General features: G+C 37.9%; 1 protein-coding gene across 1 annotated transcript in view; it reads right to left on the bottom strand.

Annotated features, from left to right (window-relative positions):
• TAFA1 (TAFA chemokine like family member 1) overlaps nucleotides 1-20301 on the bottom strand; it is a gene marked incomplete at both ends in the record, with an annotated part of 223609 nt that overhangs the window by 48201 nt on the left and 155107 nt on the right. The window lies entirely within an intron of this gene.

Raw genomic sequence — 20301 nt, 5'->3', positions numbered from 1 at the left:
CAAACAGCAGTACTGATTTGTGTTATACATTGTGGAAGTCATTAACTATGACTCAGGTAGCAAAACTTATACGTTCTCTCTTTGACAGTGATGACAATTTAATAGTATTTGACTCTGCTGAGTTACATGGAGCATCCTGCAGCAATGAGAGAGGTTGTTTATCAAAATGATAAACATGTTTTCATTTCCTCCTTGGCTGCATGTATGTGATCAGAAGTCTAAGGCCATCAAGAATTCACTTATTCTGGCCACCAGGCAGACATTAAGCTATTCAGGACCATCTGTGCTTGAAATGAGTTCCATTTAATGGACCTTCCTAGGGCAGGTCAGTCATAATGAATGCATGTGTGCATGAATGCATGAGCAAAGCACCGCTTAGGTGAGACTTCTTGGGTTGTTTGGCAGAGGCACAGACGGTTGATAGATAAGATATGCCTTTCTTTTTGGGGTCATGTGCCCAGTGATTTTAGAATTCAGATCCTCTGTTACATTTTCTTCTACCTCATCATCAATGCACCACACAATCTAATCCAGTTGAAGGTTGTTGTAAGAACGTGTTTATGTTACTTTCAAAAAAACAGTGATACCCAAACAATTTCATAGGCTTTGCTGGTCAAATTCTACCCTCTGTTACACCATAAGCACTCCACCATGGGAATACAAGCAAAGGAAATCACATGGACCAATTTTATCAACATTTCCAGACAGTTCATTAGGACTATTGTTGGTTTTGACAGCCCTATTTATTTATACAGCTTCAGCTAGACAGTCTATGTTCCAGTGTTATCATCTTGCTTGGAGTCATATACCCATATGCTATTCTGATAAATGCTTAGGTATAGGCAGATGTTGCTAGACCTGGAAAATCAGAGAAAACTTCAAACAGAATTAAATTCTTTAGACTTCAAGAATTCTTCAGACACTTGAAGACTTTCTGGAAAAGTGCTTACAGGAACTAAGGGGTGAAAAAATTTGCACCCTTGCCACCTCATGTCTTTATACAAACATCCTAGAGAATGAAAAGACAACCCTATGGTAGCCATTTTTACAATTGCTAAAAAGAATTCAGATCTGAGGACTGCAATTTGAAGAGTTTGCAGTTTGAATACGTTTTGGAAACTTCCCAGGTGTAATTAATACATTCATAAGCTTTAATCAAAATGTTTATGCCAGCTAACGTGCCAGAACTACAGACTACACGGTCCTCAGGGGAAAATACTATACTTTACTTTACTTTAAGAAATAATAAGGCACTACTATGTTATTTACAAAATAACGCTTCTGCTTCTGATGGGAATATGTAACAGATGGAAAAACAAAGTCCCATGCTACTCCACGAGCCACTTCATAAGTGAACAAATAAAAGGCTCCTCACAGCCACAGTGCAATTACACTCCAATTTTTGTTTTGCGTATAATCCACTGACACTCTGTATCTGCTCCAGAAGGAAAAAGATCAAGCTTACAGGATACATTTCTGCACACAGAGGAGTGTGCATTTCTGTGCATGGAGAGTGACAATGTCTGCAGAGCAATCAGATAGGGCTCAGGATTTTTACTCTTTTTTTATAAGGTCGAGGCTGACTGCACCTTGGCTGCTAGAGTGCCATCAGTTCCAATGAAGTTACAAACCAGTTGAATTTGGCCCATGAACTTTAAGTAGCACAAAGGTACCATCAAAAAACGGACCCAAGTATTAAAAGTTAGCATTAAGCCATACTTAATTCTTTCCCATTATGATAACTGATACAAATAGATTCATGGGCTACTCATTATATATGGAGTTACAGCAACCGTGGGAATTTGTAATGCACCACACATGCTCCACAAGCCTCCTGGTTATATACTGGTGGTTTTTTTGCCCAGTGGATCAGAAGAGACTGCAGTGGTATGTTCCCTAAATTTATATTTATATTTTCATTAATATTCAGTATTTTCATTGTTCATTATGTGGGATATATATTATGTTCAGTTTGGGAAGGCTCTATGCAACTGCAGCAACATAAGCGATTCCCGCTGTGGGTCATTAAGTTTTAGGTTGAGATACTATTTTCTCAAATGTTGTTGCTATGAAAGAGTTCTGAAGACACAGGGTACCTCCTCTAAAGAAAATGCTGTTTGTTTACAAAAGACCAAACCAAGTAGTTGAGGAGGAATGAGGAATGTGGCTAGTGAAATTTGGTTTCCAATGGATTTGTGCTTTGTGTTTCATTTCAAACTCCTGTTGAGCTTCTTCTGATGTCTAGATCACTTAAAAGAGTACTCATGGAGGTCACAGCTCAGCTGGGAGCCCATGGACTTCTTTCCTGGTGGGTGGTGCAATGTTCCCGTTCAGTTCAGGCCCTGATTTCTGTATCACTGATATAATGACCCTATTTCTAGTAAGGCCAGAAATGTATTGTCTTGGTTTGTGTTGACTCGTTTCACACTGGTCAGACTCTGGAGAAGAACTGCTGGACAAAACAGGTCAGCTACACATGGAAATTAATTTCATACTAAGCCAAAGTTTTGATAGATTCTGGAGTCAGAATTCAAAAGCTAAGAGGGGCAATGTGTATTCAGCACACGCCTCTCTGGTTATATATGGTGCTATAAGGTAATTTTCTAAGAGTAGTTTCGACAGAAAAGGCCATTTCCATGAAATCAAACTTTTCCACAAAAATCCATAATAGAAGAATTTCTAGAAGAAAATAATATCTTTACAATATTTTGTTCAGCAGAATTTTAATATTTCATTTGAATACTAACTTTTTTTTTCATTTGTATTTTATTTCCCATTCAGAATAACAGGGAAAGCAGGGATATGCAAAGCTCTAATTAGCACATGGATTTGTAGTCTTTTACAATTTTCTACTAATGCTCTCTGCCATCAGCCACAGGAGGCTTTTTATCTGAGAGATTTACAGATTCTTAGACCTAGAATAGACTCTGATCCTCAAGAACTGGTTTATTCACAGAAATTAAAAATAAGTATTTTTTGTAAAGGAGAAATGGTACGGATTCTACTCTTGAATTCACAAAGAAAACCCAGAGCACACCAGTGTATGAGATGTGGGTGGATCTAGGGCAGGCTTATAGATTTCCATATCAAACCAATATACACACTAGAGAATAGGTCTTTCTACTAAAGAGCCTTGCAAATTGATCTCCTGAGAAATTTGCACAGGACCTTATTCTTATGCATATTTAAAAAAAAAAAAATCTCTTAAAGATGAATCAAAGGAAAAATGGTATCCAGAAAAACAAGACAGTCTTCTAGCAGCTACTGCCTCTGGCACATTGCATCTCAAATGGCAATGCAATAACCAGTGTCGACTGAAGTATTCAGGAGGACAACAGGGCAAGAGTGGCTGGAGAGGAATGCTGATGAGTTGTTATTGAAGCAGAGTTATGGGTAGTTTTAATTATGATTTTGCATGCACGTGTACAGTATACACATACACAAAAATGACAGAGTTTATGAGAAAATCCCACCTATTGTGTTTGTATGCTGTCCCTGATAGACAGCAAAGTGAAAGCAATCAGGCAGAGCTGCCTGCAGAGGACCATACACATACCCCATACGTTTGATTGCTTTTTTGTCACAGGGAGTATTGAAAGTGAATTGTAATAGGTACTGTTAGCATTCTTGTATTGATGAACTACAAAAAGCAGATATGTAACTCACAAGGTAGCCAAGAATCCAATGTTCTCTTAGTGGGGATCTTCAGTCTTTTAATGAGATTTTTTTACTTCAAAGGGAGATCAGCTTACAGCAACTTTGAGAAATGGAGGTTAGAAATTAGAAGTCTTGGTGGGATTTACAGCTCTGGAATGCCATTAAGAGATGTATATGAAGAGGCAGCACTTTGAAAATTCAGAAAGAAAAGAACGTTATTTTTGAGAAATAACTTAAGTTCCATATCAAAAAGTAATAGGCATTATGACTCTAAATTTCATTGACTTTCAGTGAGATATGACACTCCTAAAGGTCTATATCACTTGTAAATGGGATTTCTTGGTCTAAATGATGTAGGCCTAGTAAGGCTGAGCATAAAATCTGGAAGTATGTTTTAAAAAATCTTGCCCTTAGTCACTTGGGCGGTTTGGAAAATTTAATATTTGATTTGTCAGAGAGGATTAGAAAAAACAGTTCAGGCAAAATAGATGTAATATGCCTGCATTGAAGCAGTGCTCCTCCTATAACTTAAACTGCAGGCAGCAGTATAAAACTAGAGACTAAAAAGACCTACTATGCTATTCTGATCATTGCTTTGCAGCTACACAATTTTTCCCCAGAACAAATTTTCTGGGTAACAAAGCTGTGGAGAAACGAACATTGCTGCTGCTGAACAGAAACGAACATTTCCAATATTGACATCTCCAGTTTCTTGCCAGCGCACAGTGAAAATCCAAAGTGGAATTAGGCCTGAAAATATCCTAACAACAAAATTTGGGTGAACCACAGAATATTGTTCTTGGGCCCTCAAAATGTTGTTGTTCTAACTGCTGCCAGCAAAAGGCATCCAAAGAATAGATGTTACATTAAATGAGTCTTAGAAAAGGCACACAATGAAAGAAAGATAGGATAACTCTCTTTCAGATGGAATAATTAGGCTGATAAGAAATATATGATTTAGGCACAGCTGCTGATGAGAAATGAATACAGAACTGTGCATGAGAAATACTTACTAAGAAAGGATTTAGAAATTATTCTGTATCAACCATGAGAGCACTGTTTGGTCCTGCCAGAGTCCTGCTCTTGCCCAACAGGTTTTCCCCAAGCACCTTGATGTTTCCAGATCTCTAAAACTGCCTAATCCTTTTATTAAATGCCTTTATCTTCAGCCTACTCTCCAAATTCGGAAACTATATTACTTCTCCCATCAACCTTGAAAGAGGCCCAGAATTGCTTATTACACTCATAACATATCCTTTATTGTTTCACATGATACATGAAAATCTCACACTTTTAGGATTTCTGTTAAATATTCATAAATAAATCTACTGATTACAAAGAAGGTCAGCAATAACTGACTTTAAAATCCAGGCTTTCAGTCAAGACAAAATGATGGAAAAGCAGAAAAAAGCTGTTCTATGCAGTTTGTCTTTTGATATGATTGCTGTGGATAAATTCATCCCCAGATAATTTTATCCACTAAGGTGATTAGCCTATGGAGAGTCTATGATGTGTTTACTGAGCAGAGTAACATATGTTATGGTAATGCTCTTGTCATGCTTTATAAATGTGTGAGGTGGTTTTTATGAAGTAGTTAGATAAGGGGTGGTGAAAGTAATGTGATCCATAAAAAATGTACAGTGATGAAGAGCTGGGATTGCAGAGATACTATAGACAGACTGATATAGAGAATTATACCGAGTGCAGAAGCTGCATTAATCTTCCAAAGAATGGCAATAAATAAAAAAACAAGAAGGAACAGGACTAAAAGAATTTGGCCAATGTATAAAACTGAGATGTTAGGGTGGGATCAAAGTGAAGATGTTTTGAATGGGATCTCTTACAGATGCGTTGTCTTGCTATAGTGGCAGTAACATTTTCATCAATGGGGTTGATCACGTGTTCCAAAATCCACAAAAAGGAAAACAAAGGACCATAAGTTACAACATATGTAATGAAAATGTCACTGTACGGGTGCTGTGTGCCATGAGTAGCAGCAGTAAATTCTATACTCTGCTGCAGCTAAGCCATGTCAAGCAATCATTTCTCAGTCATTTTTCAGTGGACAAGTGCGCACATTATCCCACCCCATATATTCCTAGAGTCATTCACACTGTGACCACCAGCAGCTGGTCCTGCATTTGAGTACAAAATGATGCCTTTGCCAGGAACTGACTGTACAATGGTACAGAAGGACAGAGGATGGAACCGAAGGAACAGAAGCGATCAATTGGTTTTGCATGGAAAGCGTTTTACACTGCATACATTATCCATAGCAGAAGAACCTGGTAGTCTTCAGCCTAACGAATTTATAGCACACTCATTAGTGAACTTTATTTAGCTTCAAGCACAGTCAAATGCTTCAGTAAATGTTACAGACTGGATATGCGAGCAGCAATATTTTAATTTTCAGGCTACTATACTGTAGTTATAAATTAATGAGTTAAAAAAATTCTCTCTCAAAATAATCTATTTCATCCAGACCTAAGCATGATTAAGCTGTGTTACTACTGGTCAGGACCAAACTACATCTGAGGAAGAGGGAGGGAAGCAGAGGATGACGTGGGATTCAGACCTTACTGTTCCCAAAATGTAACTCTTCATTGTGGCCACTTCTATGGGAAGCCTTAATGGAAGGGTGGTTGCCTCTACCTCACCAAAATTTTAAGGGAGAGGACAATGGCAATATTTTATTTCATGATAACTTTTGATTCCTCTTATTTTCTACTTTTTGTTTTGTTTTGGTGACATTCATCTCAAACAAATCAAGTCTGACTGATTTTCTCTTTTTCCAGACTATAAATATTCCCAAGACCTCCTTTCCCCTACATTCCCATAGTCACTATCCTGAGCTGCCTTTTTTTTGCATGAGTCTCTATGTTTTGATATCTCTCTCGTCCCTGTTTCTGTTGATGAGTGATATTTTAGTTCCTGTCACCTTCATTTGCTCTGTCTTTCCACTCCAGCTCTGAGCATACAATTCTAACCACGATTTATTCTGGTCCCCCCCCCCTGTTTTTTACCTTTTTTGTAACTTCATTGAATGTTTCTCTCTCTGACAATTTCTTTCTCGTCTCTCTTGAAGCTCCTGGTGAACAGCACAATGCAGCACTACCTCCTAATAATTGATCATCTGGCTCCTGTTCAGATTTGTACTGCTTCTTTGAATACATGTGCAATTCAGTTCACTCTGTTCCCTTATAATATGAATAAAAAGGGCTGCATACTTGAGTGGAAATACATGAAGTCTAGGGAGCAAATAATTTCCTACTTTGAAAGCAACGTGTGATACATTACAGCATTGGCTTGAAATTCATATTAATTTATTTTTTATTAGTTAAACAGTAGAAGTGTGCTGGGAGCTCTGTAGTTAGCAGAACCAAAGAGGCCAGGCAGAAAATGCATTTATTTTTCTCTCTGCTGTATACCCTTGGTTGTGATCAGTATTCATCCAAATACTATCTCTGAGAATTTGGAATAGGCTTTTTTTAATTAAAGTTGCTTTTTAAACAGAGTTGTCTGTTTGTTTGTTTGTTTTTTAAATTTACACTTCATTGGCAAACATCAATAAATTTCAATTCAAGATAAAATTCCTATGTCTCCTGGGAGGGTTATAATTCATGTAACTCAACTACTTTTAGCTAATGATTTCCAGTTTCTTTCCTATATAATACTACAGCCAAGAAACATTACGACGTGCTCATATCCTCATCAAAAAGGGGAAAGTATCTTGAAAGCTGAAGTCCAGACAGAGAAGGAAATTGGAAATTATTTGAACTATATCTCTTATGATCACGAAGCAGCCATTTTACATTAAAAAAAAAAATCAACTTTTAGTCCAAAATAAACCAAACAATATATTTCAAGGCAATCATGCAAAAAAAACCAAAAAAAACCCCAAACATGCATGTGTCCATGCAGCCAGTCTAATGCACTGCAGATGCTGTGCCAATTGCTGCACCGCACACAAATGGTTCTCTTTCCCTCGATTCTTCTTAGACTTGTACTGATGCATGTCCAGCTTTGTCCACTTTTGAGCTCGTTGGAAAAACATAATTTAATTCAACGCCAAATGTTCTACTTCAGATAGCTCAGGTTTAACTGCCATCCCATGGGGTTCATGTGCATCCAGGGTGTGTGGTTCCAGGTGAGCCCCACCAGAGAAACTACCCTAATGCTCTGAACCCTCAGTTCAGCTACCTGAATTTTCAGTCTTGAAAGTTTTGGATGATTTTGGATATAAACTGGGATCTCATTACAAATAAAAAAAATGAGAAGTGCCTGCAAGCTAGAAATAGGGCATCTCTGCCAACTCTTTCTAATAGTGTGTTGGAAATTAGAAGCAGAAGAGGTCATCTTGCCCAGTCCTTTCCCAGTATCAAAATGTTTCCCTCTGCACACTCATGAGCATCTTGCTCAATTTATTTTCACATTATTTAAGCAATTGGGCTTCTGCTGGTGCAACAGGGGATCCTTTGAAGATACCATTCTAGCGTTTAATGTGATCTACCATTGGGCTGAACAGCAAAAAAATGTTCTGTGTTTTCTTTTGCTCAGTTTTCCTCATTAACCCTAATTGTAATGCTATGACCAACTGAACACAACTATTCCCTATTCTATGTTTACAGATGTCAGATATGTTTTAGATGGTCATCACATCCCCCATCATCATTATCACCACTTAGCCAAGCTGTGCATTTGCTGCTTCTCTTCATCTTTCTTCATGAGCCTGTTTCCATCACCTTAATTATGTCTATAGCTCTTCCCTGCATCATTGACATCACTGGTGCTGATGTTTTTGAGATTCCACTATATAACAATAACATTAACAGTGATAAAAATTCTGTGCTCTTAAGTTGATAAGTATTATTATGTCCATTTAAGAGAGGAAATCTGCCCTATTTTCCCAACCCAGCATTTATCTCTAGTCTGCTCTTCAGTACTGTTAACTAAAACATAGACAACCAAGACGAGTTAATCAAGTTTCAAAAGTATTTGAACATCAGTAGATATACTACCAGATACACAGTCATTTATCTATTACTGCTTAGGCACATAGGCACTATGGAGATAGACAAGGAATGAAAAACAAGGGATGGATAGAAACACAGACAGATGCTATGTAATAGAAAATCTCGCCAACAGTCTGAGAGTGGAAGAGGAATGCCATATCTAATTGAAATGGTGCTCTGTGCTTTCTGGCAGTATTCTCAACAAGGAAAGAGACTATTACCTCCTGCTCTTTGAGAAAATGCTATCACTTTCCTATTTTTTTCATCCCCACTGTAGCAGCTAGCAATTTTCCAGTGTTAATACTTGAATACTTCTTTTCCCCAGATACGTTAGTTCACATTTTTCTAGTTCCACTCACAATATTTCCTGGGCCTTCAAATTTTTCTGATCCTCTTTATTATGAGTCTTGGACTTCAGTGACATCTGTCATAACAGGTATTTTACTAACACTAGTAAATGGGCAGAGGCTCTGTTTCCTGTGAGCCACAACCTGGGCAGAGGAGTCCCCAAATATTTATTTTAAAACTTAAAAGATGAAAGTGATTTTTTGCTTGGCAGAAAATGAAACCAGCATTTGCAATACCTCTATGGCCCAAAATGGAGTAAGGGGAACAGAGTTTTAAGCCCAACCTGCTAAGATATCCAGCACTGCAAAAATGTGGGTTTCCTCCGTTTTCCAAAGGGACTCTTCTCCTCACTGCTATCAGACTGCACACTCACAAAGAGGGAATTTAACCCTGCAGCCAGGGAAACTACTGACTTTCCACTGAACAAACAAAAATGTAATATCAGAAATACCTTTAAGGCAGGCTTGGTTGACAAACAGGTGTTCTTTCTGTAAGACAGTTTTCTTATTGATCTGTGCTAACATCTTGCAGAAGTGAACAATCTCATTGCCATGTCAAAGGCTAACCATCTGTGAACAAGTAATGCAGCCAGAAAATCTATGTTGCTACAATAATAGCTTTAGGACGTGGGTCTTATTTCAATCACCACAAAAAGAAATCCACAGAAAACATCTAAAAAATTCTTTTTCTGATAAATTAGTGTATCTAGAAAAATACTTTTGCTTACACAAATTTCATCTAAATAAATTACGATAATTTACACACTCTATCAAACAGGTAAGTTACTGAAATAATTGGAAAGTTCATTTATTCCATTTCCTCCTTTGATATTGCAATCACCTTCTCACAGTCTCATGCATTGTAGCCCTTCTCTTATTTAGAAAGCATAATTCTCTCTGTGGGACAAATCACCTCTTCAATGTCTGAATATATATGTTAATACTTTCAGGATCAGATACTTCTTTTCACATCAATAAACAGTATTCAGCCATACTGAAACTGGAATTTTAGACTTAAAGACCATTCTGAGGGATTGATATGCAAGCACAGGACCATACTGAGAGGCAGACTAGTGAATTAATGGTGCTAGAACAGAAATCTAATGGCAGGACTTTCTCAGACCGGGAGATGGTCTTGTGAGAAATTTTCTAGCTCAGTGAGATAGCACTAGGTCCTAAATAATTGTCATGTCAGAAGATGTAGAGGCTGCTGGGCACAAGTTTTGAGTGAGGGATTTGATAATCTGACAGCTTCCTTAAAAACATGAACCAGGAGCTTTCTTATATCAAGGTCATGAATTTATTATTATTATTATTATTATTATTATTATTAGCCATTGAGAAGTTACTGGACACTGTCCAGTCTATATCTGTCCTATCATTGAAAAATCGAAGGTTCTGGCCAGATCTGGAAGGCTTAAACTTTGTCCTCCTGCTCACTGGGTATGCTTGGGGAACAGCCTCATGGAGTACCACCAGTGTGGCATCCAGAAACAGCTGTGATTCCCATCCTCCTAAGGATGCAAGGAACCTGCAAGGATCAAAGAAGAGCTCATGGTCTCTTCTACCCAGGCAAGACTGGTGAGAGCACTTGAGCGCAAATGTTTCACTAGCACAGTTGAATACTAAGATGTTTGGCATAACTAGCAACTAATGAAGTGCAAATTTCTTTACCTTCCCGTTTACATCTAAGATAATGGTGTCAGTGCAGAGGGCATGGAGCCGAAAGCATATGGGCTTGTAACATCTGAGCTCCTGGTCCTGAGCTGCAGTAGAGGCAGAGTCAGGGAGGGAATCCTTAACCCAAGACTTTTCAGCTCAGTGCACAGCACAAGAGAAAGCTGGGCTGGAAGAGGCACAATGGGACACAGCTGCCCCAAATTTCCCATTCTCCTTTCCTGCTTTGTTTGTTCATGTTTTCATTGCAGCAATCAAAAGCCTATCATCCCTTGCCAATGTAGGCAAGCTATCTGTGAGGTCTATTCAATTTGTGCATAAATATTCCACTGCTTGCTGCTTTCCAAACAGATCAAACCTCCTGGGCATTTGTGGTCTTCTCCCCACTATCACTATTTTGCTGGCTTGTTTCAGCTGAAAATTTGCATGATCTTGAAGCATTGACTCCAATTCTTTTTAAACTAGGTTGGATAAAGAAAGTATTGTAGAGACTGACAATAGAAAAAACTACTGCAGAGAGCTACAATAGAAAATAGAAAATACAGCACTGTCAGTAATTCAGCAAACTCCTGGTTCTCTCTTCTTGGGCTCTTTCAACCCAAAACCTCAAAAACAACCAATTGGCACTTCTTGATGTATATTTGCATACTTGTTTACTTTTCAAAGTAATTAGCTTTTAAAGTATTACCAGGGAGCTGAACAAATGTACCGTATACTTCCAAAAACAATACAAGAAAAACTGTTTGCATTTGAATGAATTTACTTTGCTGGTACCATGCATGTATCAGCCGAGTGAACACTTAATGTTGAACATTAATTATACAAACAAAAGAAATGACACAAAGCTGTTGTCTCTGTTAGTTTTCTTCCAAGATTAATCCTTGTTTATGTTAGAGGTTTTGTGTCCTAAATAAATTACTGCGACTGCTTCAAAAGGGATGATATTTAAGATGACTGAAAATACGCACTGATCAATGTCCTAGACAAACAAGCTCTTCGCTGTTGATGCTCATTCACTGACCCTCACTCAGTAAGAAATTCTTTTTATCACACTGTGAATTTCATCAGATAGTCATCTGCATGACGGACTGATGATAGCTCTGCTCCCTTCTGGCCAGTTACCTAGCATATGGGCTTTCCAGTCAACTGCTCTTGGTTTTATGGCTTTGTTTCTGATCCTCGAGAGAGAGAGTAAGCACTTGGGCATCAGAACAAAGCAAAAAAGAAAAGTGTGAAACTGCACTGAAACTTCTTGAAGAAATACAGGTTTAGTTAAAGTGAATGTTTAAGCTAAACTCCCCAGATACTTTCGGCTGTTGATTTAAAAAAAAAAAAAAGAGAGAGAGAAAAGTCATTTTAGCAAAAGATGATGGCAATCATCTTTGCAAAAGATGCAAGATTGCAAATGTCAATGTCAAGAGATGAAATCAAATCCTGTTTCGGCCAAATTCCCTTGGGTAAGAATGAACCAGTGTCCTAAGAAAACTTCAATCTCTTCACAAAGTAGAAGATGCCATCTCATCAACATTATTTTCTGAGAAGTATCATCCACTGCTCTTTGTATCAGTCCCATAAGATAGCAAGGTCTAGTTACTGGCTGACACCCTGCAGATTTTTGGAAGGCCTCCATAGAATTAGGCTTCAATAACCTGGTTATCAAACCATGACATCCGTCACAGCTTCACTCATTTCTTCCTGATAGCAGGTGGCTTTGGTGTGTGTGCAACAGGAAAAACAAACTTTGAAGAGCTTACTCAGATTGAAAAATTCATTGCCAGATGATTTAGGAACGTTCACAGTCACGAAAGAGTCAACCTCTCTACCCAGTTTCCCACCATAAAGCCAAACCAGATACCACTCACACTCTTCTGTATGCTATAAGAACTGAAATGAAGAAAAACAAAATACAAGTAGCCTATCTCTGCTAGGCAAAGAAGATAGCAGCGTTGAAGTTCCTCATGGAACATAATGGAATGTTGCCTCATGAAAGATGTTCAAATACTATGATGGTGAATGCCAATATAAGCCATTAGAAAAGGGACAGGATTCTGACTTGGATAATTGCATTGCACTTAAATTCATGCTGCAGATGAATGTACTCATCTCTTCACTCCTGGAACTGCATGCACGTTGGCTGTGTGTCATCATGTCCCACCCCAGAGAAGACTGCACTGTAGCATGATTCACAATAGCGTTATGTATTTCTTACTCTTTTGCATGTGGTAGAACACCTTTTATGAAACTTACCTGGCAAATGGACCTAACATATCCTGGTGTGATTTTTCCTAAAATTAATGCAGTTATATAAAGAAAATGCTTTTTCTCTTATTTGTAGAGGTCTGAGATTTTTAGTATGGAAGCCACTACTAAAGAAATATAAAAATAAGGGCCTATAATTCATTTAAAATTCACAAAGAAAAAATACAAGCTGAAAGAAATGACATATAAATCTTCAAGGGAAGGTTCATAATTCTGTGTTTAAAGAACTTTTGAACATACTTTTAGTCTCTCAGGAACAGTAAATGACAATTATAAGGGCAGCTGCTACATATGACAGTCCTCTGAACAGCTGATCTGACATATAACAGCAATTCTGCAGCTCTCAGCCTGCCTACAATGTCAGCAGTTAACTCCTATGAACAAGACAGTTCACTGACCCTGCTAGCTAAAAGAATAATTAAATCAAGTTAGTCCACAGTAGCTGCTGATTTTGGGTGCCTACGTGGAGATACACTAAGAGACCTGAGTGCTAGAAAAGATTAAATACCCTGAAAAACAGACACCTTTCAGAAACTTCCATTTTGGCCTCAAAACAAAGTCCTCCAAAATCACTTGCTATTCTGGAAGGTGTTTGCCTCAGATCTGACTTTATTCATAATGAAGCCGATAAACTTTTTTTAACAAAACTCAGTAAAATAGCAATATAAAGTGGATAGAAGAGGACAAAAAAGTCAACTGCAACTCATTGATGCAACCCCCAAAGCCCCATATGAAGAGATTAGGTCTGCCCAACTGTAAAATGTAAATATTAAACTGGCAGTGACTAATACCAGTTAAGAACAAAATTTGAATGTTTCTAACCAAAATAACAATGACTTTCTGGAAAAGACTATTATTAGGAGTGCTGAACAACAGGTGTGGTTTGAAATGATCTGTAATCAGGGTACTGTTTAATGTCAGAGAAATACGAATTTTCGCTGTGTCTTCCAGTACCAAATCCAGGAATTATGACAGAATATGCAGTTGAAGGTTCAAACAAATAAGGGAGACTTTCTCACACAGGGCACATGAACTGAAAGTTTTCCATGAGCTCACAAAGTGTTTAGACAAGCATATGGGAGAAAACTCTTTTAAGGGTTACTAAACACAATCCCTGGATCACAAACTACCAAAATCTGGGAATATCTAGGAGGAAGTTCTTCCTATTTGTTTATCACTCCTGTACTCTGCCTTAGCATATGCTGCAACTGCTACTGGAGACAAGATTCTGGATTCCTGGCCTGACCCAATATGGTTGTTTTTAAATTCCCAGAGATGGTCCCGATGTCCCAGAGGTCATTCTTCTAGTCATCTGAAAATAGTAACCCACTGCAAAGTATCACCAAGTTATTTAGGACACATATTCCTAAAATAAGTCACATATTGGGAATTTCATGTCCCTTTGCAGGTCTTGCATTTCCATTTTTTCTGTTCTTATCCAGAGCAAATTTCCTTCCTGCTTCCATCTCCTGTATTCTCTTTGTAGTCAAACCACATCAGTTTTGACGTGCTCTCTCAAAAGAGGAATTGTGCTATGAAATGCCATCAAAAGTACACAGTCAAAGTTTTATTTATTTCATTCATCATCTGACAGCCTGTCTTGCAGAGCCTTGTCCAGAGTCACTGCTACAGGACAGAACAAGGAAGGAAACGTCAAAGTTGTCATGCACTTTCCCCAATTCTTTGGTTTCTGCTGCTAGCCACACCTTCTCCAAAACTTCTTTGTGCTTATACTTCAAGTGAAGGATGAATCTCTCATGCATCTGAGAAATCCTCAGAGTGTCCCAGGTTCACTGCTAAATGGCCCTTAAACATGTACAAACCTGGAATATAAATACTATCAAACTAGATCAGAACAATTGTCCATCATCTGTTCAGCCCTCGTTCTGACAGAATAAACACAAGAGGCTTCAAAGCGACATTAAAGAAGCCCATAAATGGGACAATTACAATATAGCCTGCTTATACACTTATAGCCTGGGGAATAAGAGCTCCTATTCCTTCAGACAAATTTTTAATCCTATGCAAAGTCATGACCTTCACATGATCCAGCAAAATATCCATATTATTTTATGTCCCTGGTACTACTGGTATGCTGTGCATTTTACATATGTTACACATTGTATTAATAAATATTTTAAACCTGGTTCCCTGTATTAGTTTCATAAATTTCTTGAGTGTCTGCAATCGTTCATTAAGAGAGCTGCAAATAATAACTGTTATTTTGCAGTTCCATTTCATGCCTCTTCATGAGTTTTTCTTTACTGTATGTGGTCACCAACATGTCAATTTTTGCTCATTTAAAGCTATTTCCTTGTCTTTCAAACCTATTATGTGGCTCCTCTTTTAGTTTTCACTGGTGCTTTGGATCTGATGATAGAAGTGGGGATGCGAATCCATCAGTAGACAGATCTTAAATTCTCATGATGACATTCAAGAATTCAGTATTCAATCCAGTATTTCCCACCCCATTTTTACCCTAGTGTGCTGGAGCAAACATTTCAGTAGTCACCAGTTTGGGCACACCTATTTCCCTTAGACGCTGTTTTTTCCAATAACCAATGCTTTCATAATAAATCATCCTTTGCAGTTTCACCTCATGGGTGATTTTTCCCTCACCACAACAAGAGCAGTAGGCGGCCCCAGGTGACTCACTCCTGGGACTACTCTAGCTCTGCTTTCTAATAATTCTTGGCCTCTTTCTCTATTTTCTTCCTATCTTCTTGGGCTTGAACTCCTGGTACGCTATTCTGCAGTCTCTGCTAGCCCCTAAAAACAATTCAGCACTTGTTCCCCTGGGTGCTCTTGTCTCTCTGCAGTTTACATCTTGACAACATCGCCTTCCCTAGTTCTTCACTTATGTGATCCTTCACAGATACATTATTCATTTTCAGAGCACAATGTTGCTAGCCTCATCACATGTTGGATCATGTTAACTATAGTGCAGAGCGAGCAGATATTCTGCTCAGGAGATGAATCAGGTCTTTGAATTGAGTAGTTAGGATTTAGTTAGAGCCCAGTACTGTGAGAGACATCCACAAGGGCTACCTTTAGCCCAGAGATGATCATTTAAGTGGCACTTTAAATGCCCATCTCCCTCCATTGAACATAAAGGCAGAATAATGCCCCAAGGCTAATATTAGCCTTTGTGATTTTCCTTCTGTGTACACATATTTTGCTTTATTTTTCCTGCCTTTATCAACACTGAAAATCATCTGCCCTTATACTACCCATTCATCTAGTCCCTGTGAAACTCTTTGTCATGTTCTCCATCACACAAGACTGTCAATTGTATCAGTCTTTCTAAGTCAAGTCTTTCTATGTGCTTCACAGAAAAAAAATTTTATGCCATACTTTCCAAAACTTGCCAGATCATTGCCCAAACCTTTAGTAAATCTAATTTATGGTAAACATAACTCTTAGTACTAATTAATAAACATTAAAAATAAGATATAACTGTAACAAATATTTCTTTGTGCCTCTGGAAATACTTAAAGTAGTGTTAGCACATTAAAGGCATTACTGAAGAGAATTCCATTATTTGCACATACACACCCTCACATGTACACACACTGTTACACGAGCATTATTTAACTGTACTTTGTCATGGCTACCAGAAATAAGGAGGTTTTAATTTTAAGAGTGGTCTGTATGCAGTATGAAAGAATTTCATATTACAGCAGGGATCACAAACTACACACACTTTTTAGTAGTGGTTGTGCATGTCAGCCTGTAAAAACTCTGGATATGCATGCATGGGGTGGGCAATTGTGCACATTAGCATCCATCAAGGTCTGCAACTGCCTGTGCAGAGTGTGCCTGACTGTGGTCTGTGTGCAGATATAAAGAATTTTCCATGTTATACTCATAGGGCCTATTACAGAAAAGCTCTGTTCGTTAGGAATGAGCAGTACATTTTTCTATATTTTTCAGAGCATTAAAATATGTTCCATAATATATTTTTAGCTCAGTTCATTAAATACATGCACAAACATGCTCACATATCTATAATTCCACTAGGCTACTCTTACAGTTTTGCTAAGCAATATTAAACAGTATACTGCATATTTTGTGTTTTACTATTACTGCCATGGGCTTCACAAACTCAGTTGCCAGAGTGACAATATTTCAGACAGAGTTGTGAATTGAGGCCCTTGTTGGAAGGCTATGTATTGCATCTGAAGTGGTGGAGGGCACATATTTGATATCAGGGGGTTTGTGTGGAAGCGTTAGGATTTTATTCATGGAAAGCCAATTCTGCTGAATACCATCCATGCCTACAAGGTATTGTATGTCACTAAGGGATATGTCAAGGGCTTTCTGCCACACTGGTTGATTCTTGATGACAATCATCAAAGAGCAATTGGAGAAAAGGCAAAACGCTATCACCCTTGTATATGTTTTTTAAAACGTACTTTAGACTGTGGATAAGAGATGTTGATTCCCTTTCCCAAACATGGTAACAGGTTAATGCCCTTATGCTTGGGCCTTTTCACAAACTAGCTCCTGTCCATTTTGATTTTTCCTTTGATTGCGGGAGGTCACACACACATCAGTTTAACTGAACAGCAACACTGATAAATATCTGTAGCACTCAACTCAGCTTCAACTTCTCAGTCTCAAACTAGGCGTTGCATGTGGAGTGAGGAGGTATTTCTTCATCCCTATACTACTATTATCAAAATAATTATTGGGTGTCTAAACATAATTCACAGGTAAAACAGAAGGGAAAAGTGTCTCTTTGATAATACAGTAGAATCGATAGCAATAATTAACTAATCAGATGGTAATAACATATAGAAAAAGTGGAATGGAGAAAGAAAAAAAGCTGAAGTTTGGATTCAGTAGCATCAGTAATTTGAAGAAAATAGACTTTTCCGTCTCTAGCTCAGCTCTCACTCACTTTGAATTTCCCCAGCTATTCCAAGCATATGTAGCAAAATCCACTAAAGTACCTTTCTAAGATGCTTCTCAGGAATTAACGTAGCTGAAAAGAAACCTAACTCATCAAGACAGCTCATAGCGGTAACGTTGACAGGAGATTTGGTCCCTGTATGCCACACAAAATCTCAAGGCAAAATCCTGGTCCCACTGAAGAAATTGGCAAATGTAGAAAGGACTTCACTCTATCTGCTTAATTGTTTAAACTGAAAACTGCCTTATTTATGGAATGTGGACTGCACAAAATTAACCTGCTTTCATTTTATCTGTGCAGCCTTTTTCCAGCCTCTGGTGAAGGATTCCAACCTCTAAATGCAAGAGGGTAAGTGGAATTTGAAAGTTCATTTTGTGGAATTGTTCCTTTCTCCCCTGTTCTGGGCTGTAAATGATTCAATTACTAAGACATCATCAAAAAGTCTCTGAAGTTTATCCACCACACTCCCAGGAATCCAGGTCTTTCCTTAGTTAATTCTGTCATACAGATATATCTTTCCATATGTGTTAACCTCCAAGACTGGACGGGTTTATTGTTTTCATTTTCTAGCAAAATAGTTCAAGGAAAAGAAAGAAAGGATGAAATAAAACGTTCAAAGGAACATGCAACACCAGATCAATGTGTCTGGCTGTTGAAGCTATAGGGATCCAACCAAAAAAACTACTCTAATGAAGGCAGTGTTTCATCCCTTCAGTGCTTCTAAAGCAACCCCCCAAACTGATATGAATCAGTGCTTCCTGAAAACTTCAGTAGCCCCACAGTATTCTTATGACCCTTGCAGAAGCTTCCCTTTTAACATTGTGTTAACTTCAATATAAAATATCAATTGAATTATGCCCTGATAGTTTTTACTTGAGTAAAATAGACAATGAGGCTTTCCTCTTAGTTACATTAATATTTAATCTGGAGTAAATTTAGTGCCTGCTCTAACTATAGACAAGGGTAAAATGAATAAATCAATGCTATATTGCCATTAAGAGATGCCTCCTCCCAACCTGTGGATTCCTTTAACATGATGGATTTCTACTCTCCATCAGTAACATGTTATACAGGAACAACTGAAATAGCATCACGGTTGATTTAGGAATCCCAATTTGATTTCAAAAGTATAAAGTATTGACCAAACCTGTGGAAACGGTTATGGAAGTAGATACGCTATTGTTTTCACTGAAGTATGATACAACTTTTTTCACCCTCTTTCATTATGTTGTCAGCATATTAATGTGTAGTACAGTGGTTTCTTGTTCAACATAAATGAGTAAGATTTCCACATAAATCAGTCTTTTAAGCATCTTTGTGTCTTAGTATGATGCTGAACTGTGAATTTAAACAGTTGCATATGTCATATTTCTTTGTACAGAACGTATTTCAAGTGACTAACTATAACAATATTAGTAATACAAATATAGCAAATTCTCAAGCTGCTGACCAAGCCATTGTATGACAGGGCAAATTTACTGAGTAACTAATGAAGCAAATTTTGCCCTATTTCTTCCACCTGCAGACTCTTGTGTCTCTCAATACTTACCAGGTGACAATGCAAGTTGGCATCTTGTTATTGAAGGAAGTTTTGAATTAGCCATGACAATAATACCACTGAGATTAAATAAGTAATGAGTCGTGTCACTTACAGCTGGAACAAAGTAAAAATCAGGAGTTAACCAGGCAGCAATGAGCTCGGTCTCTGATGAGGTACATGTTCTCTGAAAAGGCATTTTAGGTGTTCAGGTGATCACTTAATATACCTTGATGTTTGCTTTCCAGTCTTCCAGCTTTACTATGGAACAGCTTAAACATTACAGGCAATTATGTACAAAACGTGGTCCTAAAAGAGTGTCCTAATTGTGTCTGTACAGGATCCAAACTCCTTTACAACTTCCTTCAACAGCCCTTATGAAAATACTCAAAAGTATGGGTGAAAATAATGAACACTATCTGTATATCATAACATTTGCTTTTTTGACTCTACTGAAAATATTGCAGAAAATTGAAATACTTCCAAACAGAACATGGCTTTCCTAAGAAAATTCATAGGCATCAGGTATAAAATGTTGAAACCACTTGGTCCTGCATGATGTATTTACATATTTGGACAAAATTATACAACCATAATTCCCAAAGCTTTTTGAGTAACACATCATGAACAACCAGGAAACTTTCTCATTAGACCACTAACATCTAATTTTCATTAGAAATAATGTTATGTCATCATCTGGTTTTGACATTCTAGAATCATACTCATCCCTACATGAAGAGCTCCATCACTTCTCTAATGGCTACAAACGGTGATCATTGCTAGGGAAGAGCATTTTTAGCAGTGTGTATTCCACACTAACCCAGCACTAACTGCTTTATGAACAACTGTATCACCTCTTCCTAGTGATCTACTGTGGCCATCATAGTGCCAAGTAAC

Source organism: Platalea leucorodia (assembly GCF_965183815.1).
Source record: "Platalea leucorodia genome assembly, chromosome: 9".
In the NCBI taxonomy this organism is placed as follows: domain Eukaryota; kingdom Metazoa; phylum Chordata; class Aves; order Pelecaniformes; family Threskiornithidae; genus Platalea; species Platalea leucorodia.
This window is presented reverse-complemented; position numbering and strand designations above follow the sequence as displayed.